Source organism: Austrofundulus limnaeus, unplaced genomic scaffold, assembly GCF_001266775.1.
Source record: "Austrofundulus limnaeus strain Quisiro unplaced genomic scaffold, Austrofundulus_limnaeus-1.0 Scaffold1123, whole genome shotgun sequence".
In the NCBI taxonomy this organism is placed as follows: Eukaryota; Metazoa; Chordata; class Actinopteri; order Cyprinodontiformes; family Rivulidae; genus Austrofundulus; species Austrofundulus limnaeus.
Window position 1 is genome coordinate 39,274 of NW_013953525.1, and position 17,652 is coordinate 56,925.

At 40.7% G+C, this 17,652-nt stretch overlaps 1 long non-coding RNA gene across 1 annotated transcript in view; it reads right to left on the reverse strand.

Annotated features, from left to right (window-relative positions):
- Positions 1–1,064: 1,064 nt before the first annotated feature.
- Positions 1,065–17,652, reverse strand: part of LOC106534250 (uncharacterized) — a 31,786-nt gene continuing 15,198 nt past the window's right edge. The window contains exon 2 of the long non-coding RNA XR_001312334.1: positions 1,065–6,558. This is a non-coding gene — a long non-coding RNA (uncharacterized LOC106534250). The remainder of the gene's footprint in view (positions 6,559–17,652) is intronic.

The window sequence follows — 17,652 nt, forward strand, 5'->3', positions numbered from 1 at the left end:
TACAGACAGAAAGGTCAGTGCATGTCCAGGAATTTACTCAGCACAGCATCACCTCTCCCCTCCATCAATACATGCCCTCTACAGTGTCAGTAACCCAAAGAAGGCGTCTATGGAGCTGGACTACTGTATCTATGGAGAGCAGACCTCTCACCAGTGCCTGCGAGAACTAATGTGGAGAAGGGTGAGCAGATGGGCGGGGTAAACACCAATTCTAAACAAAGCAGATGGCTGAGTGTCAGTTAAAAAAGAAAGTGAGACATCATCGAAAACGCTCTCCTTGTCGCCAGCAATTACACAGTGAGCGTGTTTGAAACTCGATACGGAAACAGCAGGTTTTGTAAAGTTGTTGCGGATGAAAAGAAAATGTTTGGAGAGGAGAATAAGCGGTAAAGCAGAGTCACAGAGACAGCAGCACGGAGTAAAAATACAAGTCTCAGAATCAACTTGGCCAAGAAAGATCCATGAGGCAAAAAACAGCATCTGTCATTTTATCTGTGATGGGCGCTCCAAGGCATTATGTCATATGACATATCCGTCGTACAGAATGTGCGGGGATACTTCAATACATCTCTTCAGACATTTGACTTGTTCAGATTAGGAGACACAGGAAAAAAATATATGGAGCAGAATCCAAACTTAGAAGAGAAGAGGTTTAAGGCTTGTTATTATTAAGGCTTCATAATGTTTTTATCCCTCTAACATTTCGTTGACAGGCACAACAATGTGCCAAAGAACCAGATGCAGCAGCTGTGCTTGTAGGTATCTATAGTCTGAATGTACATTCACTTCTTTATTGTTAAAGAAAAAGAAAGGGGGTAGGGCAGAGGTAGCAGTGGGGTTTCTTGCTGATCTGTGGCTTTGAACCCTGAGTGGCACCTGTGCCTTGATGCTGGAGCCAATATTGGATTTGGCCCAGGTCACACCTTAGGGCGGTGGGTTAATGGCCCACTTTGCCAGGCACACAGAGCTGCTCGGCCCTGCGCAGTCCAACCTGCTGTCTCAGCACTCCTCTCTTTACAGCAGAAGTTACACACACAGTGTGCATGGTGAGAAAATGTGTGTGTGTGTGAGGGGGGGGGGGGGGGGTGTCACCCCGAGTCCAAAGGGAGTCTTCCCTGGAGGTCTTTTCCCACACTCTAACCCATCTTTGTTCTGACCTGCCTGCGCCTTTGCGCGTCGTTTCAAAGGGAATGGTCAACCAGRCCCTTTCATGTACCGAGGCGTGTCTTCGCAGCGGTCCTCGGACCCCCCGCCTGCCTCCCTGAGGGCTTCCAGCTCCACGATGTCAGTAGAAACTCGGGTTTGCACCCGCTGCTGTCGGCCCCGTACCTCATTTTCAAAATGCTCTCCTGTCCGCCGCAGCTCATCAGACGGTACGGGCTACTGACCTGACGGAGCAACGATCCGAGCTCCAGCTGCTGCTGACCGTTTTATAACCGCAGAGTTCAAACGRTCAGTGCAGGCTCTGTTACTGACGCGCCCCGTTCAAGAGCCAAGCCGTCCATTTGTAAATGAATAATACTGACAACTGAAACGTACGTATTGAAGAAGATAAAAAGGTACTAAAACCTCAGAACGACCTCCGACTGYAGGAAACCTTAGACGCCCCCTTTTTGTTTGACTCGGTGTTTAAATGACGAGTTAACTACAGAGCCAGATAAACTTGACAGGACTGGAAACTTCACAGACATGTTCCCTCACGTCAACCCACCCACCCTCCTCTCTTCAGTTTTTCCCCCCCACCCAGATGAAGTACCAGTCAAGTGTTCAGCCAGTCCACATGGCTGTCACTCCACCCCTGAAGCGAGTCACTTGTACAGTTTCTGTATATTGAATTATCAGGACTCTATAGGCTTTATGGGCTCCTCATGTTTTCGAGAGACCTCGCAGTCCTCATCACGAAAAGAACTAAAAAGAATTTCAAAACGCAACATTGTGTACATATGGATTAAAGCATTTCAAAGGGTATAAAAAGGTGCAAATGTATATTATTTAAAGTGTTTTAAACAATTAGACTGTGGTATTAAAGGGCATGTGTTCATTTACAGTGTCTCCATTTGACTTTTCTTGCATATTTGCGATAATAAAAAGATGTACTGTATAACTGAAGTGCGTCTCGTTGCTCAGTGCTCCTAAAGAACAAAGGTCAGCTTTATTACTAAAGTGTAGAAACACTCAGGCTTGGATGTACAGTTGTTGTATTCACTATGTTGAACTCTGTGTCCTCAAACTAAAACGGCTGCTTACCGGCCACTTGTAAGTAAGGAGTGTGTCCAGATAATTGGAAGAGAAAAGTCTGTCTTTGCAGCAGAATCCAGCTCAGCTGTGGCTGCAGAGGGACAAACACACAGGCTGAAAAAAAAACAACAATATGCTTTTAAACGCCAATATTATTCACAGAGTTAAATGGTTTAGACTTTTTWAAAAATGCTTCTGCTTAATTAGCAACCAAAACCTAGAGGGGGGACTTTTCAAAGCAGAGCAGCAGTGCTTGACTCGGTTGGCACTTATGTAGCTGAAATGAAAAAGAGAGTGAATTAATAGACTTCAGTAGGACAATAAATAAATAAATAAAAGTGAGGCAAAATTTAGATAATATAACAGAAAAGCAGACAAATCTTTGGGCTGGTTTCAGATGGACTGAGGCAAAGTGGAGGACTGTCCCACAGCGTGACGACTCAAAATACGTAATTGTTTTTTTGGAAATCGTGGATGGTGAGTCCTGCAGGCAGAAAACAAGAATAAACATCTGGCCAGTTATCAGCACACAGTTCAGAAGCAGAAATCGAAATCCACAACGATACAATAAAGAAGCAGAACCTGCATTTTGTGTRGTGAAGCATTCATGTGTTGTGAAGCCAGGATTGTCATGTAATTTTCAGTACSTCACCCTGTACAAGTGATCTTTAGTTCTCATCTTAGGTTTGAGTTTTCTGAGCTTAGCTCTAAATGGCAGCATCTAAAAATGACTCATGCATGTTGACTTAATTAGTAACTAATGTGCTCTGTGATGGACTWGCAACCTGTCCATGWTGTACTCTGATTCTCGCCCAGTGATCTCTGGAAGCAGGCACCAGTTCTTCACAAGCCTGCACGGAAAAACAGGTAAAGACAATGGATGGATAGATGGAYGAGGCTCAAATGATGCAACATGTAACACCTTCCTCCTCACATTTTTCAGTGTTTCAATATCAAAATCATACAATATTACTATCACGCAGTATGTGTTACTATWATATCTTATATTACTTCTACTCATCATAATACAATTTATGCATTTATGAAGTTCATAAAGTAGACAGTTTAAAAACGGGGACAGACACCAATTTTTCACAACCAGAARGTAGCAATTTTATATTGTTTTAATACTTTTGTGTGAAAGAAGTACTYTGTTGATTGATAAATAATTACACATTTTGACATAAGAGACTATGTGCATGTGTAAATGCATCATTAGCTACACGGATTGAAGAGCAACATATAAGGTCTGATTTATTTCACCAAGATAAGAACTTCAATGCTTAAGTGTTGAGTCTATAAACCGAGCTTAAAATCAACACAAAAAGCTCAGTGTTAAGAAAACTTGTGAAGAACTGAAATATAAAAAAGTTGATGAAGGAAACCTTAAAACTGCTCAACATTAAAAGCATTAGTGTTAAACTCTGCCCTGTTCCAATATTTCAAAAATGTATCACTAGCAAAAAAAAAAAAAAGGTGAAAAGTAGCAGGCATTGACTTTTTTCAGTAAATTAAAGGAAGTTCAAACACAAATTTGTTAATTGAATTGAGGTCTGTTCTTATTAACATTTTGCAGAGTCCCTTAGTTTTTGATTTTGGTGCAAAAACAATGTAAACAAATCATCTATAAAGTCAGTTCAGTTTAGTAAACAGCTTATTTATTCATTTACAAAATAAGTACAAATACGAAAGTTTTTTTTTCTCACACAAACAGGAAATTTTCAAGGTATGTACAAGAGTTTACCAAAAATACCGTGGTTCTAATAAACACATAGTTTTGTAAACAATATTTACAAATCCTTTCCACATTTGTAATGTTGCTTCCCCCGTGTGTTTACAGTAGGAATATTGTCCCTCTAATTTGGCTAAAAAGCTGTAAAAATGTTCTCCTGTGAAGCCACCAGAAACCATAGAAATCAGTCATAAAATCATTTGAAATATCCATGACAGGTAGTGTTGTGCTTGTTTCTAAAATAAGATATCTCAGAGATCAGATTTATGAAAATGTTTCAGCATAAAAGCCAATCCCAGAAAAAAAAAGCCTTAATTGTGATAAAATAAGTGTTCTGACAGCATTTACTACTTAAAAGATGCCATTTGTTTTTGCTATAATACAGTGACAGCTTTCAGTTGTCAGGTAAAATAGGTATAAAAAAGTGCTGTTTAATTATACAATGCACAGCAATTGTTTCAAATGCCCCCCCCCCCATATTTAAATAAACTTCATTATGAGAAGAAAAGCTGCATAGAGGCCAAGAAATTGAGTTAAATATATAAAAAACAAACAAAATAAAAAACAAAAGCATGATATACAATATGACATAATACAATAAAGATTGTTTAAAAAATAAAGTGATGTAAAAAAAAGCAGAATTTGTTTCACTGTTCTCTTCAGTCAAAACGATTAATTAGAAAATGATGAAAAAAAAAACACTTTGAAGTTTGAATCATAGAAGTATYTCCTTCCACTGTGTCCACATCATTTTACAGCTGTCATTTTGTTCATTTTGGATCAAAAATACAAGTGCTGCACATAAAATAGATTATCATTCAGTCATCACAAAGGTTCGACACAGACAGAGGGAATAACTTCAATGTTTTTTTTAAACATCGGTGAACATACAGACTGGAAAAGATAAAAGGAATGTCTATTTTTACTCTCCTTACTTTAACTCTTACTAAAATCTTACTTTCTTAAACAGCATGTGGATGAGATACTGCAGGACACAAATTACAAACAAACCGTCGTACAAAAAAAATGTTCACATTATACATTGTGTAACAAAAAATACTGACTCATTCAACAAGAGTGACCAATCAAAAGAGGGTGCTGACTGCAGTTTCACTAAATGATTGGGCGGGCGGGGTCGGGGTCGGCCTTGTAGCAACCCTCGACAGAATGAACGGTGTAAATGTGACTCTTTCAAAGCACGCTGTGTTACAAAACGGGTCTCTTAATATCGACACACGAGTTACTCATTTTCTTACAAAGCTTATTTTATGATAAAAATATACATGCTGTAAAATAATTCAAAAAGAACTATTTACACAGACTGCAAGGAAATGTAACATGATGCTGTTATTTGGAATCTGTTTCGAAACAAAATGTTGGTGTAATTAGTCTTATTATTTAGAGTAGTTAGACTACATTCACTGAATTAAGTTCAACATATAGCTCTCAGATCTGTAGCATAACCATAACAAAGTAATTGTTACTTTTAGGTGGTTTTACATAGCTTCTGCTAATAATCTGAAATAAATAGTTACCCAACACATTAGGGGTGGAACGGTTCACAAAACTCATAATTCGGTTTGGTTTGTGTTTTATTTTTTCTATTTCTCCAGAAATAYCATAAATCAGTCATAGATAATCAATCATTTACTTTTAAAAATATCAATCACTCTTAATATGTAGTCATGTAAAAACTAAAGGAATGAAGCAGTTTGGTTTTAGGCACATTATAGTGACAGGCCTCTGGTAACGCTTGGTGTGATTTTTTTGTACAGTAAATGAGAAGACATTGATTATGTCCAAATGCTTTTCATTTATTGGCCTTTACCAAGCGCCTGCGTGACAGAGGTTTGTTTCAGTCTAAAGTTGCATCTGTTGTTTCTTTAGGTAGCTGGAAAAGTTGGTCCTGCTGACAGGACATAAAAACCTTCAGAAACGTCCGAAGAAACTCAGAGAACCTCTCGAGATTTGCTGCACTTTTACTGGGACAGAGTTTTATTGCACGAGTACAACTGAACGGCACACACACGTCCTGAACTGAGACAGGTGAACCGAACCGTTCAATGTTTTTTTTCATAAACCGTTCCATCCCTACAACACATAAGTTTAGAGTCAACTCCTGTGACATAATGACATTCTTCCACTAACAAATSCAACACAATAAAAAATATAATATGGCCTTTAACTGGAATAATCTGACTACAAGCTGTGAAGCTAAACAAAGAGCACAGGGAACAACATCTTGACTTTTCCTTATCTCTCCATTGTCTTGTTAATAAAAGCTACATCAAACATCACTACAGTACATTGAAAGACACAGAGCTGAAACATTAGACCTGATCTGAAGGCACGTGGCAGGAGGAGGAGGAGGAGGAGTAGGTGGAGGTTGCGGTGAGTGCTGAGCAGAGCGGAGGCTACTTGAGCAGGGCTCGGTAGAGGAGGAGGGAGTKGGCGGTCTCTCTCTCCTGCTCCATGTAGAATATTAAGTCCCTGAGGTTGACCCGAGTAATGCGCTGCCGTGTGTACTGGCGAGATGAGGTGGACGGGGCCGACGAGCCGGCTGGAGAGCCTGCCATGCTGCCGCAAACCTGGAGACACRGGAGGAATCCAAAGGTGAGAAGTGTGATGAGACTCCAACAGGATTTATTAAAGGGGGTGGGGTTATTATGCAAAATCGACCTCTTTTGACTTTTATATCRTGTTATAATGTCATCCCCTCATCAAAAACATACACAGTGTTGCTTTGACTCATTCATGCATGTTTAAAAAATCTATGAGCTGCCTAATCGCTTGCTGGTACAAAGCACCGCCTATTTGTACATAGCTCCTCCCTGAAGCCCAGTCYGAATTTGAACTCCTGCTCCACAGAGCACCTCTCCCCTGAACCATTGATTGAAAATGTGGTGAAGTGGAAAAGTCAAAAAGATTAGGAGGTTCTTAAAGAGACAGAGGCCAATTTCAAGGCATTTAGATGGACTATAGCTGTGTTTCCATTGCAAATGTGCACAAAACATTGTCGATATTCTGTTAATGTAAAAAAACAGTTTCGCGATTTCTGTGTTTCCATTAAGTAAGAAATGCTATTAAAGTCACGAGTGAATACGCTTGTTCTCGCGATAAGTCATTACAAACACGGCGGCAATGGATGTAAACACATGCACATTGCTACCGCGACACTAGCGCTCATCATCAGCCATCAGAGGAGATGTCGGCGTCTTATCGAGGCTTTCGACTGACAAGTCCCTTATTCTTGGGAGTGGCTACATTTGATGCGTTTTTGGGAAATTGTAGTTGGTGAGTTTACTACTTTTTTTTACAACTTCGGTGATTTCACTATTACTTCTACTTCCTGTCATCTTCTTCGTCGTCGCCTTTTTCGCCAGTAGAAACAGCCAGTTCTTGATCATGTGACTCCCATGATGCGAAAAAAGTGTTTCCATTGCAGTTTTGCGAAACACACCAATTACGATATGGCCGAAAAACCACCTCATCCTAGCACAAAACCATTTAGTCGAAAAACTTAATTATTTTTCGAAATTGACGTGTTTCCATTGAGCAAATTTATTTTCGAAATTCTAATTTGCGCATTTTCATGGTCAATGGAAACGCAGCTTATGATGCAGAGTCAAAATTATTTTTGATATTCACAGCACTTCTATAACAACTAAAGGTAACAGTTACTTGACTGTGGTGTAGAACTGAACTATRTGCCTGAAAAATACATAATACCCCCCAAGGCTTACAAAGCTTTCAAAACTTTGTTTATACTGTAAAACTGGGGACCACAATTTGTTAAGGTTTCTGTGTAAACCAGGATGTTCTTAGAAAAGTACAYGTCATCCATGCTAAAGCTAACAGCATTAATCCTGAAAATATGTATGAGACCTAGCTTTGTACCATTAAACTCATTCTGGGTGATCAAAACTGTGAGATTAGTTTACACCAAGCATTAAAACAGATCAGAAACTCTCCACATTAATTTCTAAYGACTCCTTAAAACGATGCTGCTGCACAACAATGCACTGGTTAACAACCTTTTGGGTTGAATATTTCCCGTTAGCAGTTAATCTGCTCTCTATCAACCTGTGTGTTTTATCCAGATGTAGCTATCGGATGGACTCCATACTTTATATTCAGGTCAACTATCTGTAATTCTATGACTCAAAACTTTCARAAGCTAGAGTTAAATCAGATTGTATTTGGTAAAAATGCAARCTTTTGTAGGATCAAATGCTCAAATAATTTTAGGTTTTATTATCGCTGCTGGTGACCACTAAGTAGAGCTGCACAATACATTGAGTATCGTCATCACAGTGTACATGTGCACAATAGTCACGTTGCAGGTTCTGCAATGTAGTGGGCAAATTAAATCAATGTGTTATCTACAGCCTAAACCACTAAACAATTAGTCATTGCACTAAACGGTCGAGTGTTCCAGCTTTTATTTTGACAGGTTGTTCTGCTGGCAAAGTGGGCAGCTTCGTGTCAAYACTGAAACTTTCATTTTGTTGCGAAACCTCTGRGACAGTGTTGTCGGGGTRTTCTCAAGTTGTGGAGGAAGACRATGAGKGTCTTGATGAAAGCRAGTAAGATGAGCAAATTTGCAGGGAACTGGAGGAATGCTAAAATTAAAGTGTGACATCAACAAAGATAGACACAGATGTAACAAGTTAGGTGGTAAAATAGAATTTTTGTTTGCGCGTGATAGAAGGGAACATGTAGTCAGGTCCTAGCACAATAAAAGCAACTAAAAGATAACAAGAATAACTCAAACACAGACAAAAACACACTTGAAACATGCACCAAACAAGAGCTTAGATCAATGCAGTTCATTGTCAACAAGATGGCTTAAAGTGTTATTCAACACATTTGTTGAAGTCCCTGTATTTTGTTTTTCACAATATATATTGCAGGGTTAGAAAAAAAATTACAATGTCAGCTTTTTCCAATCTCATGTAGCCCTACGTGAAAGTGTCCTGGGCTTCATTCAGAACTGTAGCTAATMGGATCACAATCTGACAACAATAAATAAAAGTGAAAACATACTTAAAGTAGGTTGAGGACACGTTCAGATTATGTCTCTCATGTCATCAATGGGCATTTGTACCTTTTTCTTTTTTCAAACAACTGTACAGCATTTAATAGGGGGTGGGGTGGGGACCATAAACCCATCCTGGTTGTAACTCCACTGCTTGGCTGAAGTTACGTCAGGTCAGGTGGTGCATCCTGAGCCACATTTGCTTTCAACTAACACACAAAGGCTTAAAAGTGTTTCAGACTACCTCCAAATGTAACCCAAGTGATTAGTTAGTTAGTTTAAAGTGTCCTCAATCTACTCCRAATGYACTCGCTCCTGTATTTAGGACTGTCCACTGGTGACAGAAGTGTGGTATAACTCAAAAACCACTATCCTAAGGTTCCTGATAAAAGTGTTCAAACTTTTTAAACAAGAGTGCATTTACATTTATCTTTAGAAATGTGCTTCTGATGTAATGTGTTTAAAATATTGCACATTGTATTAGATTTATTAAATGACTGGTCTGTTTTTATTCCTTTATAATGCTTTTTTTTTTCCTTTTGATTTAAGGATTGTACAATGTCTACTTGTATGAAGTCATTCTCAATTTTCTAAAGAAGCAAAGATCTTTGTTTCTCTGCAGCAGCCAAAAGGATCATTTTCTACAGTGGGGCACTTTGTAAGAACACTTGATAGTTAACAGTATTAGYTTTCTCATTCACAAAATGAGATAATCTTTATTGAATGGCAAACACATTCACGGTATCAGTGGTAAGGAATGTTGAAGCCTCTAAGCAAGTACACACGTCCACTTAAGAAAAATAATCTCTCGCGCGGAGCTTAAATGAGAACAAACAGACATACTTAATAACATCCAGATATCCAGGTGCAAACTAGAACTTAAACTTGGAAAACACTGACAACACATTTTCAAACAAACAGTGAAAGCATTGCCGTAGCTTCAGTTTGTTTTATGGCTCTTTACAATGCATGGGATATGCACAGCTTCAGCCTTTACACAAACAAAGCTGCTGACATGGATCCGAGCTGACGTCCCAATCTGAAATAGAGCCCTTGTTTATATTTGATCCAGGGAAAACAAGAATGATAAAAAGGGAGTATTTACAGAGGTTGATACAAATCAAAAGACGCACTTACATTTGGAAATGAGAAACACTGGGAGAGAAAACCAGCAAGTGCCCACTTTAACCCAGGCCGAGAGAAAGAAGACAGACATTTCAGTCAGGAACACCCTCTCACAATTACATTGATTGCACCACTCTGTAAACAAACTGTACAGACAAGCCTTAATTGCAAACACATGACTGGTCTGAATTTACAAGAACCAAACCAAAACCCTCCGGCGGCCGCCCTCTCATATGCTCGGGTTTGCACACACTGTATGACAATGCCATGTCTCAAATTTCCCTCTGTAAACTCCCTGACCCCTGGATACGAAATGACAAGTAAGGCTAGTCAGGCTACTGTTCCTGCCAACTTACTTAAACAACATGTATCATCTTCTGCTGCTGGTTGAGGGACAAGTGGGTACAGCCAGCTTATCAGAGCCCCAGGGCACACCAGACCCCTTCACTCTGGGGAGCTACCCAGGCCTAATCAGGTCAATCATAGCTGACCACAAGTGAAAGATGGGCCTGCCTACTGCCATGCCAATTACTGCCACTCAAAAGCAAGGCCGACGACAGGGTCAGAGATTTGTACCAATCAAAGCCATCCATCCACCTGGACAGATGGGAAGCGAGAGCTCCAGGCAGCCAGTCGGTGCAGGGGCGGTGCCTTGACAAAAGTGGGTGATGGTAGGGAGGAAGAAGACAACAAGTAGAGAACCTCACTTCCTTGGTAAAACACTGTAGCCCCCAGAATGCTTCACTCCCCTTAGGGACAGCAAGAGCTTTTAGTGACTAAAATACAGACAGAAAGGTCAGTGCATGTCCAGGAATTTACTCAGCACAGCATCACCTCTCCCCTCCATCAATACATGCCCTCTACAGTGTCAGTAACCCAAAGAAGGCGTCTATGGAGCTGGACTACTGTATCTATGGAGAGCAGACCTCTCACCAGTGCCTGCGAGAACTAATGTGGAGAAGGGTGAGCAGATGGGCGGGGTAAACACCAATTCTAAACAAAGCAGATGGCTGAGTGTCAGTTAAAAAAGAAAGTGAGACATCATCGAAAACGCTCTCCTTGTCGCCAGCAATTACACAGTGAGCGTGTTTGAAACTCGATACGGAAACAGCAGGTTTTGTAAAGTTGTTGCGGATGAAAAGAAAATGTTTGGAGAGGAGAATAAGCGGTAAAGCAGAGTCACAGAGACAGCAGCACGGAGTAAAAATACAAGTCTCAGAATCAACTTGGCCAAGAAAGATCCATGAGGCAAAAAACAGCATCTGTCATTTTATCTGTGATGGGCGCTCCAAGGCATTATGTCATATGACATATCCGTCGTACAGAATGTGCGGGGATACTTCAATACATCTCTTCAGACATTTGACTTGTTCAGATTAGGAGACGCAGGAAAAAAATATATGGAGCAGAATCCAAACTTAGAAGAGAAGAGGTTTAAGGCTTGTTATTATTAAGGCTTCATAATGTTTTTATCCCTCTAACATTTCGTTGACAGGCACAACAATGTGCCAAAGAACCAGATGCAGCAGCTGTGCTTGTAGGTATCTATAGTCTGAATGTACATTCACTTCTTTATTGTTAAAGAAAAAGAAAGGGGGTAGGGCAGAGGTAGCAGTGGGGTTTCTTGCTGATCTGTGGCTTTGAACCCTGAGTGGCACCTGTGCCTTGATGCTGGAGCCAATATTGGATTTGGCCCAGGTCACACCTTAGGGCGGTGGGTTAATGGCCCACTTTGCCAGGCACACAGAGCTGCTCGGCCCTGCGCAGTCCAACCTGCTGTCTCAGCACTCCTCTCTTTACAGCAGAAGTTACACACACAGTGTGCATGGTGAGAAAATGTGTGTGTGTGTGTGAGCGTGTTTGTGCTGGTATGTGACAACACGCCAGCCAACATACTGAGTTGACTAAAAATGCACCACGGAGAGAAAACATTGCTCAGCACTCACGTTTGAGGATGAAGACTAGCCTCATGTCAGTTTGTGAAACAGATAAGCTGTTCATGTTGCAACGTTGGTCTATTGTTTTTACTTTGATATTGAAAAATCAGTTTAAACCGTTTTCAGTGCTTGAGGCAAGGAGGACAAATATAGCACAACAGAAACAGACTTGGTAAGCTAAACAAAGACGCAAAGCAAAAACACGAACCACATGGTGTTCCTTAAAGTCAAAGCACAAAAGGAAATTAGAACGGCCAAAGTTTAAATGTTTTATGATATTTTTTTAGCTCATCTTGGCCGCCCCAGCAGGTAGTCGTGTCCTGGTGGTCCAACTGCTAAGTGCTTTCAGTGGGTAGATCCTTCAACATGGTGGCACGGAGGGGTCTTCACTCAACATAACCTACTGTTTGCTGTCTGACTAAAGGACGTACAGATTTGCTGACTGACCTGTTTTATCAAAAGAAGTGGTTGTTTAAATGACTGGCTGAGAGTCTGACTGAGTGACTAATTTACCGACTCTCTGGTTGACTGACTGTGCCAGAGAGCAAAGCTTTCCCACATGTTCCCGTCCCATGCTGCATTTCAGTCGAGGAACGCTACCTTGCCCCTTCTCTGTGTTTACAGTGTGCAGCCCAGCCGTGGGAGTGAAGCCCCGCTTCATCTCCACACTCGGCCTGAAACGCCTCTCCTACGGCCGCCATTAATCAGCAACAGAGACTCTCTCTCGTGCCCCGCTCCCTTCTTCTGGCTGCTCTACGCCCACAGACATACTGGATGAGGCCATTTTGAAAGAGTTAACAGATGTCGGCTGATTTGCCCCGGGCGTCCTGACATTGCCCGAATGATGTATTTGATGTGGAGTTTATTCAGCTCTAATAAACGTATAAAGAATTAGAATAATAATTCACAGATGTACRTACCCAGATTATATGCCAGAGCCCCTCTTTGAAGCAGACAAGGAAGCCAAGATTAAAAAAAGGGTAAAAAGTGTTTTGATTTGGTGCATAGACAAACACAGAGGTCAGATTGAACTAATACCACAGCGCTGAGTTCATGCTCTGACACAGATTGCCCTTCTCACGAGTTGCATTTCTGTCAAAAGCCACAAACAAGTGTCTGTTATGGTTATTGTGCTTTCAAAACTGGAGGTGAGTGTGGCCCGTTTTATCATTTGTTTCGTCCTCTAAAATAGGCTTCTGTTAATTTGTCACTTTGTAAAGAAAAATAAAACAAAAAGGGCATACAGAGGGAAATACAAACAGGACAAGTGAGTGAGGTGTAGMGTTCTGATCATTGCAAAAGGAAAAAAAATGAGGGAATTACTTTCAAAACAAACAACTTCCATTTGCTTCACAACTAAGCAACAACAAATCTCAAAAATGGCTGGTTGTAGAGTATCTTAATACCCACATAAACCATAAAAACAGCAACACAGCTCCATGGCAATGCATAGCAACCGTGCAGAATTTCAGTCAAGGAGAAAGAAGGCAAAAAAACACCTTATTACTTCTAACTCCTGCAAGCCATTTTGGTCTCCAAAGGTTTTAGAGYGCCGCAGGCCATGTGTCTGCAGTGTTTCGGGAAATGACTTGCCTTCGCACGAACACTGCTATGTTCTGCAGCACTGCTGCCCCCAGCATCCCCGCTCAATTTCTGTTTAACCCCTTCCTGCCTTCCCTCACACTGACTCACTGCAACAGAGAGCTCACACCCAGCACAACGCTGTCACATTGTTCAGCCTTCTACAAACCAAAGCAAATCCGACCAGATTTTTCATGAGTTAACACATTAACTCCACGTCTAATTTGGCTGCTTAAGCATGTGATGGCTCTTAATAAACAGGGTTCAGAAACAGGCGAAGGGTTACACAGGAAGGAGGAAGACGAAGAAACAAGCCCCTGCTTCATTCCACTTGATCTACTACAATGTGCGACAGTTTGCACACTTGAGTGTGTATCAACGGTGGATTAAATCTGCAAACTCGTTGACACAACACATAATTAAAACATCTTGCTTGAGGTTAGGAATTTTCTAATTAGTAGTGTACTGACAAAGCTGCAATTCCATCGCCCTGAGTTTCAAAGTCCACAGGTTACTGCTAAGATGAAAGCCAGCCCTGGAGCACAATTCTGCAGGGCTGCTCATACWGTTCCTCAGAAGACAGTCACAGGGTCACCAAGCTAAACAGTGTGCTGCACCCGGAACCTTGCTTCCAAACAAAGACTGCAAACTTTCTTGCCTGGAAACACAATCTTGCTTTTGTTTCCTCTTGCCCTTTTTTTTTGTTCTTCAACCTGAGAGAAACAGAAGATTGTGTGAAGAAAATTCATAGGAAGAAACCAAAACATTGTTTTTAATCAGTTTAATTAAAATGTTCTGAGCTAGGCTAGAAGAACAACTTGTTAAATACTACAAAGGCTTTTATTATGTAGGTCTTTGTAGCTTACGTGTCATGATGTATGTATTTTTGTACTAGTTTTGATTTGTTCTTTTCTCTTCCTGTTAATCCCATCTGTGTTGTGTTTTGTCAAGCTTTTCATGTTCAGCACCTTTGATTTGGTTCCAGAGTCTCTTCCTTTGTTTAGTGAGTAGATCCTGTTTTCCAAGCTCTGTACACACTCAGTCCTGGTTTGCTAATTGCATCACCTGTATCCTCTCTCTGTATAAATACTACCTGGTTTAATTATTTTCTCTCATCTTCATTACTGATTCCKCCTTTTTCTGGGATGGCAAATTTTTGTTCAGATTTTATATTTTTCTTTTTACCCTTTTCTTTTTCATTGTTAGCCTGCATCTTGTCCTTACTCCCATGGTTATGGTATAGTAGTGTTTTCTTGAAATGTTGCCTAGAACTAATCAAATTGTTCTAAATGCCCTTTGTCTACAATCAGAACAGTACAACTGCAGTACACCAACAAATTTATTAACAAGTTTGACAATTAGGTCATATTAATAAAACACCTTAATTTGTCTAAAGATTTTAATCCACTAAATAACCCATGAAAATGGTGTTTTCTATAGCAGAAGCACAAATCACTGAGAAACTGCTCAGTTTGCCTGATAACCTGGACAATTAACACAGGCCGAGTATCTTTGACTACATAAAGTATCAGAAGTAGAACTTTTTCCAACATTAAAAATTCAAGGCGTTTCATATATAAAATGAACCCAATTAGAGTTAAAATAGGAGAAGTGTAATGAGTCTCTAGTTAGAATGCTTGTCTTCAGAACTACTCACTAATGAGCCCTTGTTGGTTTTACACACTTTACTTTCAATGGTGTGGCACTGTCATTTCTGCTCGTTTTTAATTTTTAATTCAAGTTGAATGAGAGGGCGGTGACTGAGTTAATAATCAAGGCAATGGGGTGTTTTGCAGCCGATGGATAGCTGAGAGAAGTTGCCAAATGAGGCTTGTGGTCCACCCTTTGATGTCTCTGTGAAACACTGCAAGTAGGAACAACCAGTTAACAAAGCCTATCAGTTCAGAGGGGTATCAAACATAAATGACCACAATAAGGAGAATGAGGCCTACAAATGGCCTAATTAGGGCAAAGAGTAGGCTGGCGAAGTAGACTGGCGCTGAGTTTGAAAACAGGAACAGACTAAACTTGAGAAAGAGGAAAAGCAACTAAAAGGCAGCAGAATGGACCCCACTGCTCTGAAGGCATGTGCTCTAGCTCGAGCTGTCAGTCCTCACATGGATCCTCAAATGAGCAGTGACACGTTTTACTTACAACAAAAAGAAGACACCACAAGGAGGCCACAGCAGACATGCAGGCAAAAGACAAAGCACATTTATGATGGAGGTTCAGACTATGCACTAGCCTTTGATCTTAAATTGATGTTAATGGGGCCATTTTTGACATCACATAGCCATCACAGGCTCAGTTTCAGTGCCGCTGACACTGGTCCCCATGCACCGAGTGTGGCGCCTGCAACTCTGAGCAGCAGGAAAAAGGCTGTCTGAAGAGCAGCTCTGATTAAAATCCATGCTCTTTGGGGGAAAGGGTACAGTTTCATGTTTTATATAGATGCCCCAGAAAGTCAAAAAGAAAAGTTCAATCGAGTGTCTCTGTGAACAATTGTGACCCCCAGTGTCAAAGTTTTTCTACCCAGCAAGATACTTTGATCACTTTCACAGCTATTCAGAAACAAATGATTTAAACTATTTGGGCATGCAAATTTAAAAAAGGATGACCTACTTATACTGTACTATTGCTTTTATTAGTTTTCTTGATAAGTAGAAAATCTATTTTGCTTGCCACAAATCTTTCCTAAAATCCTTCAACACACTATGGTAACATTCAGGTGGTTTGTGAATAAAAAACAGCAGTCAGAACTTCAACATTTGGACTGGATTGAGTTTTTTCCTTAGTATGGATTTGCAGGCGTGTTGCTGAAGGCCTCATTCCTCCCATTAGATCCCTCTTCCGCAGGCCCACAAGGCTTCCTTCCTACCTGCACAGCATTTTGGCAACCTGCTTTATTAAACCACATACAACAGCCTCCCTTTTAATCAGCTGTGTGTGTATGTGTGTGTATAGTGCTTATCTACATATTGACTTGGTTTAAATCCACACGCTTGTCTGCCATAATAATTACACATCTTGTAAAAGGAAGTGCTCAATGCTTCCTGCACCTGAGGCGGGCAGCTGCAGGAGTTGCCCACCGGCGCCCCGCAAACACACCGCCGGCTCTGCCTGGTATCCAAACAGCTTCAGCATTCTTGCAGAGCCATTACCTTCCACTGTGTAATGGCGTCTTTCTATTAGATTTCAGCTGAGGAGAAAATGGCAACCCAAGTGCGGATAAATGGGTTTCTTTGTACGGCAGAAACAACGTGAGTGGACGAGGTCAAACAAGTAATAAAGACAACTGAAGCCTGTTTTATGGCTGTCCACAAGTCAGGCAACATGTATAACAACACRCATCTCAACGCAAATAAAAACACAAAACCAAAGTCTATAAACAATGCTTATACCTGCAGAAACTGAGCGGATGTAAGCAGTTGTATTAATCACTATCACCATGAGCATTCAGAATGGTGATGGGTGGGGGGCAATAGAGGACATATCTAGCAATTCACCCCCCCCCCCCCCCACACACACACACACACAAAGTTCTGTCAGTGGAGGCTGTTCATTAGTCTAACAATTACATAATTTATGTAGTCTAAAAAATACATGTGATCATGAATCAAAATCAGAATGAGAGCCACAGAAACACAGAGCTTTTTGGTTGATGCCAATTCTTTGTCTAATCTGTCGTGGAAGACAAAAGTTAAAAACTGCACGCCATCTGGAACGAACAAAGCACCAATCAGTGCATTCTGCCTTACCTGTAAAACAGCAGGCCATGAAAGAAAAAAATGAATAAATAAATTAAAAATAAAGCCTTTATCTTTTTTTCTCAGGTCTGATAACATCCATGTGTATAGTGATGGTGTCGGAATCCTGTTGAGATTATTTGTCAAAAAAAAAGCCTGGATTTTACAGTTAATTGGCCTCCCTAATTAGCACAGGATGTCTAATTCCCATTGCAGTCAGTGTGCTAAATGGTAAAGCTTTAGCAAGCGGATGCC